This window comes from Callorhinus ursinus, unplaced genomic scaffold, assembly GCF_003265705.2.
Source record: "Callorhinus ursinus isolate GAN/ISIS: 27379988/994484 unplaced genomic scaffold, GSC_fseal_2.0 scaffold1, whole genome shotgun sequence".
Classification (NCBI taxonomy): Eukaryota; Metazoa; Chordata; class Mammalia; order Carnivora; family Otariidae; genus Callorhinus; species Callorhinus ursinus.
This window is the reverse complement of record NW_027397063.1, coordinates 3,440,116-3,454,073: the sequence shown is the minus strand read 5'-3', so window position 1 is coordinate 3,454,073 and position 13,958 is coordinate 3,440,116. Positions and strand designations below refer to the sequence as shown.

Here is a 13,958-nt window from a genome sequence, read left to right as displayed (position 1 = left end):
GAGGCGGGGGTGTGCCCGCGCGGGAGCGCGGCCGCGGGAGGGTGTGCCTCGCACGCGGCCGGCCGGCGGGGCGGGCGGGGGGCGGGGCGGCCGCGGGAGTCTCTGGAAGGTCCGCGGGAGGACACGCGCGAGCGCCGGGTCCCGCGCCCGCCGTAGCGAAGCTGCCTCGTCGCCGGCCCCGCCGCCGCCGCCGCCGCCGCCGCCGCCGCCCGCTCCGCCTCCACACTAGCGCCCGCCGGCCGCCCTGGAGCCGTCCGCGCTCAATAAAACGTTCTCCACAGCGTGTTTGTGCAGTTTTCTGGACCACGGGCGCTTGTAACCGATCTCACGTTAAAAAAAAAAAAATCTTTGACTTCTCTTTTTCTGACTTCAGCGAAAATCCTGCTCCGGGTGCCCTTAGCCCAGTTTCATTCATGCAAGTTGTGGCCTTTTTTGCGCCTTCCGGAAGAAACTTTTCTCTCCCCCGCTTTTGATTGATCTTGAGGTAGGGGATTTCAGGTTTGGAGGGATGCTAAGCGAACCTGCAGACCGTTCGTTGCAAGTGATGGTGTGGCCGAGGACAGGGCCCCGCGGCCCGGAGGCAGTTCTTCGTCCTCTGTTCTGGGTCAGGTACTCCACAAGCCTTCGCCGAAATCCCCATTCTTCCCGTGAATTCGGTAACGTAGAGTGTGGTGTGTGCTTCCCTTCTCCTCCCTCCCCCGCCCAGGTATGATAAAAAAATAACTCCACCATGTCTGAACTTTGCAAAGCAGAACTTTCTACGGCGCTAGAATCACGCTTTGGGTCAATTTGGAGGAGTCGCTATTCAGTGAAGTTTGGTTGAACTTAAATTTAAGCCTGGGATCACGGACCTACCTCTACAGAAAAACTGGCGATCTCGGAGCGTTAGGAAAGGGCTGGAGTCACCGCACACTACAAAGTGGGAGAGGACACTAGTGTCACTTGATCAGGTCTAGAGAGGCTGGTCAGGCGTGCCATGTGTCCGCAAGCTTGTTCTCCCAGAATTTGGGAGAAGATAAGATTGTATTGTTTAGCCTCTGGAGTATTCCCCCTTTCTGGCTCTTCTCCCTCCACGCTGAGATATTACTGCTTAAGGAGAATAGGAATAAGGAAAAACCAGAAGCACTTTATTGAAAAGGAAACACTTGTAGTTATGTAGAAATTGGTTAAGCCCTCCCTTTAACCTGTGCTTTTTAGGCAGTACCATAGAGCCTGGGAAATATGGTTATTGAAATTTATTTTACCTTGTTTTAGGGATGAAACGGGTAGCATCAGTCAGAGTATAGGTATAATACTTGTTTATTCCATAAACCTTTTGAAATGAAAACTCCACACTCTTTGTTTTTAGCATAGCTGCCAAGTACATTGGTTAATTAACAGGGCTCTAAGCAGATTAAATGTATTTGCTTTACCATGTTACTTGCATTTCTTTGTATCCTGTTTTTTGGTATACTCCTGTATGTGGCGCAAACATTTTTTACTTTAGTTCAGGTAAGACACACATAGTGCAGTTTGGTGAAAATGATAATTCAATGCTTTCCTTGAAATCCCTGGGGGGAAAGGGCAACCCATTAGCAGATAATCAAGGTGAACTCCTCCTTGGAGAAGGAGGCCTCCTTGGGTACAGATAGGACATTGTAACAATGGTGAAGTTGTGTGGAAGTGTTCTTGACCTGAATAAAGTCAGATTAAACAACAGCAAAAACTTATCTCTCTCTTTTATTTTTTTGTTCATAAAACTAGTTTTGGAGTAGGTTGTAACTGTCTAACAGACTTTCTGGTTTTGAACAATTTTGCTTTCAACTTAGGAAAATTGGATTCTAAAACAGGATCAATACTTGGGAAAAAATGAATGAAAAAGTTCACGTTAGGTTTATGTGATTGCAGAATCCCACTTGTGAGCTCCTACACCTTTGGCAGGCTTAGGGAACCCCAGTTCTAGTCTGTAGCAGTTTGTTTCGTCTGCAGGAGGCGTGTAGTGACGCCTCAATTCCGAGTGGCATGTTTTTCATATTTTTAGATCCTAAAGTGTACACCCCTTTAAAGGGATGGTTTAACCCCCAGCCAATCACTGATGTGTCTTGGAATTGAGGAATGGGCTTATGTTGACGACTCTTAGAGCAGACATGGAAGTTGAGACTGATGGGAGTTTTTCCAGCATTTTTTGTTTGGATTCCCAGAGGTGTCTTCCTTTGTGTTTCTTTTTCGTAGTGCCCTAGAAGCCTGAAGAGCATTCCTGGTCTCTTTGGAGTGTGTTACTCCCTTCTCCCTATTTTATTTCCTTTGACCCCTAGCCGGGCTCCTTAAAAATGAGCATACAAGAATTTTTAAATTGAAAATGCAGAAACTGTATTGAGGCTATCAGCATGTCTTAAAATATGGAGACCCCTTGTGTTGTAGCACAGTCACCTGTGGGGGTTCCTGTTGAAAGGTTTCAGGGTGTAGTATACAGAATGAGTCCTTCTTGAACTGTACAATTTTGTGTTGATTAGTCACTTAGAATTTCCAGTGCAATGTTTTTCTCAGTTTGCAACAGGGAGTTAAATGAGTCTGCTTTGAGTCACACTTCCAGGTTTATGCATTTCTGAATGTAGTTACCAATCCTCCCAAGAAGAAATTTATTTGCAGGTGCCATTTAGCTGGAATTTTGTTTAGTGTGTGTATTTAAAAAAGTCTTCATTTTCGTTTCTCCCCAACTTTTACTTTAGTATGAAAAGTAGGTAAAAGTGTGACTAAATTCTGAAATTGGACATGGTAAAGTAATGGATGTTGTGAAACCAGGCCTTCAGAGGTGATGACTAAAGCCATTTGAAAAGGTTGTTGCTTAGACCAGTCTTAGATCATATTTATAGAAGGGTCTCCAGAATAAAAAGATTTGAGTCATGTTACACCAGTATCAGATAATATCAGAGGAGTTTTTTAACAACTGAAAAAGAAACCAAGTGCCTGTGAGGAGAGTTCTCTGTTCCCCTCTGCTTTGTCCTCTTGCAGTGGGAACATTCAAGTAGAGAGAAGAGGGGTCATGCATTGGTGGTTAAGGTCTGACACGGATTTCTGAGGACCCTTTTCTGGAGAGTCTGAGGAAGTGGCTGATGTCCCTTCATTTCACCTTGAAATTAGATTTTAAAGATTGGTACTTAATTTCATTTAGGCAGAAGACAACTGCCAATACACGAATGATAAAGCCACATACTGTGTAGAGAAGCCTAGGAAAAGCTGTGTAAACTGTATAAAATTTTTACTCTTAGGATGGGTTCAGGAAGAGGAATTTTGAGGTGAAAAAAAGATCTATGCAGAATATTTATATTCTGTGGTTACTTAGTTTAGGAACTTTTTAAGTTTAGGAACATTTTAATTACCATGTCTTAGTATGTTTGCCCAGAGTTGGCATATTTAGAGTTGTGAAAGCCCTGGGCAAATAGTTTTTTCCTGAAGTTTTCTCAGTTGCTACTCAGGAATTTTTACATGAGGAATTAAAGATTAATGGTTTAAGTGATAACTAGCTTAATTGCTAAATGAATACATATGTGTTTGATAAAATAGCATTTATATATCTTCTTGCATATTACATTTTCCTAAGAGGAATAAAAGAGCTGATAGGTACTTTGGAAATCTTGAGTTCTTTTTCATTAAAAGACTTCACCAGTTACTTTATGTTTATAAATTTCATTGAAAAACAGTATGTTTTAAATTTTAAAATCACTCATCGAAATAGTTCTTTGTAGGTAAAGGGTTATATGTTGTAATCTGAGTTTAATTTATAACCTGGGTTTTATAAGTTTAGAAATAGAAGCGTAGTGATATTCCAGTTCTTGAAACGTAGAAAGCCGTAGGTTTTCTGACTGTGCAGTGAAGAGTCTTGTATTTTTCTTTACTCAAGCCTTTTTGATTAGAAAAAACTGGCAGAAGTTTTGTATTTGTTCTAGAGTTGTATCCAAGGTAGGATCTTCTGAAAGTAATACCTACAAAATGTTTACAGTTTAGATAACTTTTGGAGATGTAGATAAACTCAAGTATGGGACTAGCCAAACCTAGGTCATTGTAGCTTCGCTTGTGGGCAACATTTGATAACAAGGAAATAGTGACATTTTTGCTCTCAGATGGTAGCAACTAAAGTCCAAAAGGAAACCTCTTTGTTCTAGCTGTCAGATGGCTAAGTTAGTGTTTTTCTTCTCATGGGCCCTCCTTGAACAGCTTAGCTTGTATCTTTAATAATCACCCTTTGTGTTTTGTCTGCTTGAAACCAGACAACTTAAAATAGTTATCCAGTAATGAAAGACTTGAGCCTTGTGGGCAATGTTATACTCTCATTTGGTATTACAGTTTTCTTGGGTTACAGCTCATTGCCGCAGCAAGTGATTGAAGAAGGAGTCCTGTTCCTGCCCCTGAGCTACAGCTAAGGTACAAGGAGTGGCTTGGGGGTAAGGAGTCCTTCCTCACCAGACATGGTTTGTATTTATTAAGACTGCTTGTCAGAAATTAACATTCTGCACTGATTTTTTTTCCCTTAATTGTTATTCATGACTCATACATTCATTACTGATGTTTATAGGTTTTTTTTTTTTAAAATCTAGGAATTTATATGCAGACTGCTATTGAATCTTCTCACCTTTAGATTACAAAATCACTTTAAAGAAAACTGAGAGCTTGAAAGCAGTGAGGGACAAACTCTAAGGTAATAATTTTTGTCCAGTGCCTTTGCTGTATTTGTAGTACAAGTGTAATTTTTCTGTTAAAGATAAAGAATACCTCTTTTTAGTGGAAGGCAGTATTCTTAACCAGCAGAGATTATTGTCAACACATGTAGTTACCTCTTAGCGGAATCAAATTTAAGGAATTAGTCAAATTTAAGGAAATCATTCAAGTTTAATGAACATCTGGTAAGTTATTAATATATTTAAAGGAAAAACTGCCCTCAGAAGTTTGGAAAAGGACAGTTAATCCAGTTCTCTCATCTCTGTTGTTCTGTTACAGCAGGAGTTGGCAAATGGTGGCTCACAGGCCAATTTAAACCTGCCACCTGTACTTTCTGGCTTTTGAACTAAGAAAGGATTTTACATTTTTAAGTAGTAGGAGAAAAAAAATCAAAAGGATAATTTATGACTTGAAAACTCTATGAGATTCAAGTGTCAAGAGTCCATAAATGTAGGTGTATTGGAACATAACCCTGTTCATTTGTTTATATTTGTTCTCTTGTCCTTTACAGAAGAAATTTGACCCCTGATTTAGAATATACAGACACATAATTTTGTAGGTTCAGTATTTTTCTAAGCTTCTTATGGTGCTGTTTTCTGACATTTCTGCTTTGATTCTTTCCTTTCCTTCCTTGTATTACTATATCTTTCACCTTCATGTGGATGATTTGCCTTTGTGTGTGTGGTTTTTTTTTTTTTTTTTTTTTTTTTGTAACAAGCTACGAACTCTGGCATTTTGTTCTCTCCTGTGTGGTGGTTATAGCCTCCTGGATGTTCCCTTGGCACTGCAAACTCAGTATGGTTCAAACTTGAGTTGCCTACCCTAAAACTTGTCTAACTTAACTCTGTTTTACGACTTCTCTGTCTTCTGTCACCTGTGGCTGAACAAATTCCACTCCTTATATTCCTGTTACCCAATCCCATGTAGTCTTCTCTGCTCGAGTTGAACCACTAATATTTCTAGCTTGATTCTTACAGTTTCTTAGCTGGTCTAACGCTTTGCCAAGGGGAGGTTAGTTAATGCCTGTAGTGAAGATGCTTCTTGGAATGCAGAAGTAGCTGTTCTTGAGATACCTTAAGACCATTAAATGGAGATTTCACTTGAGATTCATTTTTAGCAAGGAAATAATACAGAGCATTGTATAGTGGTGACTTTCGGATTACTTTATTACCTGACAGTTGATCCTGTCAACACTGTTGCCAAACTCCAGCACACCTCCCGTTTTCACAAAGCCATTAAGTGAAGTCTGGCATCTAAGGCCACCTCTGATGGGACCCCAATTTTTTTTTAACTTCATCTCAATTTCTTTCATTCTCCTTTCCATATATCGAGTAAGCAACCTGTTGCAGATCCCCATAAATACCATTGCCTTTCATTTTCTTTGGTGCCTGTGTCATACTGCTTTTCTTGGAATGCCCTTCCTCTCCATATTACCCATGGTCTATGTGAAAACTTGCTTAAAATGCGTTTTATCTTGTTTAGTACATTAAAAAAATATTGAGTACCTACACTGTTAGGAGTACAGTCTGTAACCTATAACCTTTCCTTTGGATTTGCATGGTGTTTTCCTGTGTCTTATCACATGGATCACTTTCATATGGTAGTTAATTGGCGAATGTTCATCTCCTTTGCTAGATTACAAATTCTTGAGGGCCTGTTTGATTTCTGTCCTCTGCTCTGCATTGCACATGTCCATGTTCACTTAGCTACCTTATGAGGATTTCTACTTTCATCTCTGAAACGTTTTGGGTGATAGCATGCTGACCTCTTGTGTTAGTAAGTTGTTTTCAAGTCTGTGCACTTGGCTTGCACTGGGCGGGGGTGTATGCTTACCAGAAGTCCTGGTTTCCAAGACTATTTCATGGCAGGTAATCTTGTTTTTATAATAATAATAATTTAAATATCATGTAAACTGATGAAATGAGTGCAAAACTTTTTTTCCCTGAAAACCAAGTTGGATTCTTTGGAAAGACTTGATAAAGGTGAGTTACTAAATAATGGCTGTAGAATTAGTTGGCTGCAATATCTAAAATTTTGGGAGGAAGAAGAGCATTAGTCCCAAAGGATTCTGTATGTAGACTGCTTTACAAGGATTTTTTAAAGCTTTCCACTTTAATGAAACTGAAAATGGAAAATTGTAGATGATGCATTTATAGATGTGGTTTAGATCAAGCAGAAGGAACTTCAATCAGCAAGGAGCTCCTCATCATCGATTCCATTCTCCAAGTGCTTTCACCCCATATTAAGATTGGCAAATGAATGTACATTTATGTGTTAAACTTAAATAAAATTTTTAAGGTACGTATGTATGATATTTCGATTTCCTACTTTAGCTTTAATTCATTTTTTTACCTATTATTTTTGGATATGATTGTTTTGGTTATGAAAGCTTCTGCTTCAGTAAGTGCTCTGATTTTGTTTTCTAAATGAATAGAAGAATGTAAGATCCTCAATGAAGATACTGGTTGTGTTATGTCAGAATAAACAAAAGAACTGACACTGGGAAACTAGAAAGAGCTAGAGACAGATCGACCTGGTTTTGGTTCCTGGCACCTACCTTCTAGGGATCTTAACCTTTTTGGATCTTCATTTCCTCGCTGTAAAATGGGAGCGATCCCTAAATTGGAGAGTCTGAAGATAAAATGGTAACATGACCTTGGACGTAATAGGTCTTCAGTATGTCACTAAAGTAGCTTTGTAATATCAGGCAAGTTATCCAACTTCTATTGCCTAGTTTTCCATTATTACCACCTTAATGATAAAGACACTCTAAAAGGTAAATTTTTTTATATGTAAGTTGTTTTATCAGAATCTGAGCCTTAGTCAAACCTGGAGTATAGTAGTTGCTCAATAAGTATTTGAAGTCATGAACATGAGTCATACTACATAATAGCTTGTCTGCTAATTAAGGCAAGGGCAAGTTTTTGCATTTAGGAGATGTAAAGTGTGTATATGAGGGTTCCCATGGACTGTACCAGCTTAGAACGACCTCTTTGTTAGGCTGATGTCTACATCATTTAGTAACAACTGCTGGCCTTTGCCAGGCGCTGTGCACTAGGACTTCTCATCAAGAACTAAACTATTTGCGTCTGGTCTTTGTGTTTATCTCTCCCATCCAACTTTATTATAACTAGTACTTTAAGTAAGACTTAATGTATGTTTTAGGTGAGAAGTTGGGAAAAGTGAAGAATAGGGAAAATTTAAAGAGAAGAATTACTTAAGATAGGCTATTAATTATTAAGGTGATTTGAGGCAAGTGTAGGGGAAACTTAGTATTTTAATTTATTTAGTAAATGTTTGATTGCTAATGGGCAAAGCTAAAGCTGTAAGGATGACCTCTTTTCAGTAAGAAAAACAGGTGTAGCAGATAGATGGTAGGCTAATCAATTTCTGCCACTATATGCACGAATACGTTTTCAGTTAGTATTCTACTTTTCATGTTTGATGCAGCAGTGGATTATAAAACTACATATTTTAATTGGTGATTTTAAGAATTTGTTCCTTTCCTGTTGGTAATAGATTTTATAAGAATTAAAACAGTATTATTTTACAGCACAAGTTGCTGGAGTGTATATATTTCATTAATATGCTTAATTTTTTTTAGTAATTGTTTTATAAGCCAGAAAGACTTGTGATCTAACAAGTCCAAGATAAGACCTTCTACAAGAGATGATGTTTACTTAACTGTCAGTCTTCTAAATCCAGCTTTATTTCAGGCTTAATTTGTGACTTGGTACCCGATTATTTTATTTTACCTTAAGTTGCATAATGGGCTTGGGGATCGTATAAGGTATTGGGCCCACTTGGAGCAGACTTAAGGAATGTGTGTGTGTGAGCATATAAAGGAAGAAACAAGAATGTGACCAAGAGGAATAGTAATGCTGGAACTGAAGTCCTTTTCATTCTGTTTGGGAGATGGCAATGTGAATTGTAAATGTATTCATGAGTTAATAAAAGCTATTTAGCAAAGTTGCCTGAGAAATAGCCAGGATGTGTGTTAATTCTTTTAACTATTGTTTTAAGACTGGGTAAGTATGAAGGGTTGTCCTCAGCTTAGATTATACTTTGTCATAGTTTGGAGTGTTTTAATTCATGGCTCTGAGGGGCTGGGTGGGCCCGTGGCGAGATGGAAGAGCTGCGGGGTGGAAAGCGCATGTGTGATGGTGGTGCTGGTGCTTACCCCCCTAGTCTGTTGCCTGGGAGGGTGGGCCTGGTTCACCAGCTCGTCCTTTTCTGTCCTGTTCGTAGTCAGAAATCCAGAGTTTTTAGGAAATCCAATTTTTAAGATGTTGGCAACTAATTCAAAATTACTTAAGCATCATGGATCAAATGAAATAAATCTGTTGGTCAGATATGCTACCACCTTATAATTTCTGATTTAGATAATTGGCTTTAGACATTTTTTAAAGATGTCCATGATTGCTTTTGGACCTCTTTAGCATTTAGGTTTCAGAAATTGCTGCTCACATGTTGATAAAACCCACTTTGTTAATTGGTCATTGGTTTACAATAGGACTGATAGTTAATTAGTAAATGGCAAACATGTTCTATTCTTAAAAGTAATACTAGTTTCTAGTTTTGGACTATTGAATTATGTATGTCCATATAGGCTAAAGTGTTGTATGTACAGACTTCAGAGTAGCACAAGGACTAAAGTATGACATAAACTGTCAGAAATTGGTATTCATAGTCCACTTTTTTTTTTTGATGTCTGGATGAGTGCTTATTTTAAGCCCACATTAGTGCAGTTTGGTTTATACCCATTGTACTAACCTCTTAGGGGCTTGAGATACTGTTCTGAGCAGACTGCTTGTCTAGAAAATGAAATTTTTTGAAGTTCACATTAGCTTACATGACCCATGATCCTTGGAACATAGTATTACCATGAAACAAAATGTAGTTGCTCTTCTAGTCAGAGTATAGAACAAGGGGGTGTTAGAATATTTTTATTTTTGACTAGGCTTCATGTTTCCATAAAGTGGAAGCCAAGCTATTGCCTTGACTGACTTTCCTTTTTTGTCATTCTCACTTCCCCATCCTCACTTCATATACATAACAGCAAATTGCAAGTGAAAAAAATATCTCAGATTCAGTTTGTTCTTTTCCTACCTTTCAAGTCCAGGGTATAATTGATTGTGCAACCCCCCTCCCCACGCCCCCAAGCATTTTTACTGTGATTGTGGCATCGTAGTTAAGGGAATCCCTACCCACTTTGGGAACACTCAGGAGTTGCTGGTGTGGGTGAACCCTTAAAAATGGAATTGCAAGTGAAAGTTTGGACTTAACCAAACCCTTAAACCTCAACCCAGAGTCCTCCGTGCTCACAAACTGGCATTTGCTTGCTTCTGCCCCAGAATCAAGAAATGCTGGTATTGTCTTTGTTTAGTTTTTATAACATTCTTGGTTGACAACTATCCTTACTGTTAGAATGCTTGAATTTTGTCCGTTGAAGAAACCCAAGTGCATCTATCCTAGCCAGATTGCTGTGGATGGAGTCCAGTATGGGAAAATTCTCACTGGGGTGATCAAGACCTTAGCTGCACTTGGATTTCAGGTACTGGGAAGGTCCTTGTGTGGGAACCCGTGTGCAGTGTTTGCTTTGGTTAGATGGGTAAATTATGAATATAAAACATTCAGTTCTGGGTTTGATTCAGATACAAGGTGAGTTTCTGTTGCTGAATGAAAAGCTAAATTTGAGGGTAGGGTCTTTGCCAGGCATATGTTATATATAGAAAGATGTACTTCAGTGTTCTTTTAAAAAAAATTTGGTTGAACCTCTTAAGTAAATATATGACCCAGTAGTATGTTGTTTTGATTTTCATTCTTTAGCTGGCGTACTACCTGACTTCTCTTTTGTTAGCAATTATATGAGAAACAATTGTGTGAAGCATACTATTTTGAAAACCTGAGATAAACCAGGTTTCCACCAGGGACGATCTTGAGTCTGTAGTAGTGTTACTGGTCCGGGAAAGCCGTTCTCATGTGTGGACTGAGGGCCAGGAGCTTTTGTAAATTCATTTTAAGAAGGTTGAGGTGAAGAAAGAGTCCTAACAAAATTTTCTTTATATTTTATCTGATTCGGATGAAATAATTGGAACCTGTAACATCAGGATCTTCCTATCTTCTAACATTCATTGGAAAGCAGTTGTGATCCTGTTTCTCTGGATTTTTAGACCAGTCTATTTGTCCTGTCGTTGAAATGCAAGAGGAGAATCTAGCTGCATTCATAATCTGTAACATCATACCAAAGTTTACTTTTTATGTTCAGTTCAGGCCATAATTTCTACTAGTCCTTCCAAATACAGATCAGGTTATCATGTTGTCTTATTTTTTTACTTCTTAAAAATCTTATATTCCCTAAACCTTGAGGAAAATTAGAAAGTTTTAAAAATTTTCCAACCAAATATATCTGCTTGAGGAAACATCCCACTTTTAGGACCTTCTATTTATGACTTGGCCTCCTGGGAGAATTAAGAATCTGGTCTACAAGAAGACTTGTGTTTATATTTTCTGGCCCCAGTCACATGGAAAAACAAGAAACATTTTGGCATCTGTTCTTCTAGGAATGATTTTTCCAGGAACATCAGACTGGAACCAAGTAGGATAAGTACAGAAAACATGAAGGTGAACCCACAGAGTTGACATGATTGCATGTTCTACCTCTAAACCTTATGTTTTATACTTTAAACCTTAGTGGGTAGTTTAAGCAGGGTGTGTGTGTGTGTGTATGTATTTTCCCCTTGAATACTCAGCCATCTTAAGGGTTAGATAGTGTGATCTCCATTTTACAAGTGAAAAAACTGAAGCAGAAAGGTGTTCAGGGTCACACAGCTCAGTAAATGGCTGGGCCAGCATTCCAAGGGCAGTCTCAACCTAGAAGCTCTACTTTTCATCACTATATCTGTGAAAAGAGTGTACAACATAGTGATGTAGTAGAGTTAAAGTCCCTTTAGATTGAGGGAAGTATTTCACATCTGTTTGGAGTGCCTACAGGGTACCAGCATTACCATGTTTGGGGGACATACAGTGCTAAACTGTAAGACAAAGTTCCAGCTTTCCTGGAGCGTACATTCTTGTAAGGTAGACAAACTAGCAAATCCTAGAGAAAGCATGATGAGAAACCAATGTGGCAAATTTCATTTCTGTTAGAGTGCTCAGGCAAGGCCGAGACTTAAGTGAGGATTTAAGTGAGGCCATTGCCATTGACCTGGGCAGAAGAGCAGGAACGAGCACAGAGATCTTGGAGTTATGTTAGCTTGCATTCAGTTCAGCAGGCTTTTGTTTGTTTTATAGGTCATCTTCAAGCCTTCCCTGGAAGAACTGACAGTGCGTAACAATTGTTCAGTACTTCATTTTTTCCCCACAGGGCTTTTTTATTTAGTAATCTAGTTGTGCCTTGAGATACCTGTTTTTCCCATTTTGTAGAAGTGAGAGTTAAGATGCAGACTTCGGCACACATTAAAGGAAATAGTTTAATGAATCTCCATACTGTGCTCATCACCCACCTTCAACAACTGATCAGCATTTACCAATTTTGCTTCATCTACACCCACCACTGCCCTTGGTTTTTTTCTTGGAGTATTTTTTATTTTCTTTAGAAAAGTTACAAGACCAGTTCAGTTAATACTTGCATGGTTTTCACCTAGATCACCAAATGTTAGAATTTGCCATATTTGCTCTTTTTTTTTTTTTTAATTTGCACTGTTTGAGAGATGCAGACATCTTGACATGCCTTTTTTAGGAATAAGGGCAGTTTTCTTCCTAACCACAACATAACCATTACCCAATTCTGACATTGATACAGCACTGTTATAAAATGTTCAATACATGTTCAAATTTATCCTGTTATTCCATTAATATTCTTGAGCTTTTTAATCCAGAATTCAGTCAAGGATCATGCATTGAGATGTTTAGTCTCCTTGATCTAGAACAATTCTCTGGGCTTTGTCATTAATGACAGTAGCACTTTGAAGAGTCCAGGCCCACTGGTCTGCACAAACCCTCAATTTGGATTTGTCTAGTTGATTTTCTCATGATTAGAGATAGGTTAAACATTGTTGACATAATTATCAAATAGGGATGTCTGTGTATTGCATCAGGAGGCATGTCAGTTTGTCTCACTATTGATGTTAAGCAGTCATTTGGTTTAGGTGATACCCACCGGATTGCTCCATTGTAAACTGCCTTTTTTCCTTTTGTTTTTATAGAGTGACAAAGTTGAGACTGAGTATTCTTCAGTCTTCTGGCTTTCGCATCTGTTGATGATTCTGAATCAGTTAACATCTCCATGTTCAAATCCCTGAAGTGTCTTAAATGTTTCTCCCCAGTTGGTTTGCTTGAATCTGAATCTAGACCAAGTCCACAGGCTGCATTTACTTGATGGCCCCTTGAGTCTTTACGGTAATTGATTCCCCACCCTTTCTTCCTTTCTGAATTTAGTTGATCATTTCCTGGTGTTCTATGTGTTCACCTAATCCAGGTATTTTCTGTAAACTGGCAGGTAAAAATTTGAATAGTTTTCAGATTTTGTTTTGTAAGAGCATGTAAGTATTCTGAGTGTAGTGTCACATCAGGTTGCACATCTGTCTGCCTTTTAGAGAAGATTCATTCTTGATGGGCACAGATACTGTCAGCCTCATCCATGCATTTTAAAGTTCCCCATCAACCTTTCACCTAAGGATTCTAGCATCCATTGTAATCATTGTCTAGGATTTGTGTAGTTGCTTTCTCATGATTAGAGATAAGGTTAAACTTTGTTGACTCATTAGGGACTGCAAAGGGTGATTTTCTAATCACATTATTCCTCCTTTATCAATGAGATGTTTTTCCGACTTGTGTTTATTTCTACTTTTTTATGTGTATCTTCCTGGGGAGTGTTGTCAAAAGAATACATTCTTCACCTTCACAGAGGATGTTTTTCTGGACTTCTTAGGTGATCATCTAGTATGTCTTCAGTTTTCTCATCTATAAACTGGGGATCATTATCATGCCTGCCTCTTGGAGTTTTTGTGAAAATTGGATGAGCTGGTACATGTAGTGTAGAAATGGTGCCCGGCACTAGTGTTGGTATATGGTGGTTCTTAAAGTAACTTGCTCAGTTTTGTGGAAACATTTAGTGCTTCAAGTGTAACGGAGAGGTGGAGGAGGGAGAGAGTCTTCATAGCTCAGATCAGCAAGGAGCTGGGCTTGTATAGAGTAGGCCGAAGGAAAGTGCTGCTTGCCCACCACACTGACCTGCCTTTTATATGGAAACAACCATAATA

At 38.9% G+C, this 13,958-nt stretch overlaps 1 protein-coding gene across 5 annotated transcripts in view; it reads left to right on the top strand.

The window, feature by feature from the left end:
• The window catches only part of SLC5A3 (solute carrier family 5 member 3), a 33,908-nt gene that overhangs the window by 722 nt on the left and 19,228 nt on the right, over nt 1–13,958 (top strand). The window contains exons 1-2 of one of the 5 annotated variants that reach the window (XM_073891046.1): nt 5,387–11,319; nt 12,903–13,095. The exons of 1 other annotated variant lie outside the window; for it this stretch is intronic. The gene's annotated coding sequence lies outside the window, so the exon portion shown is untranslated. Of the gene's footprint in view, nt 1–195; nt 4,676–5,386; nt 13,096–13,958 lie in introns of those variants that run through there. 3 more of the 5 variants (XM_073891037.1, XM_073891048.1, XM_073891034.1) reach the window with 3 other exon arrangements.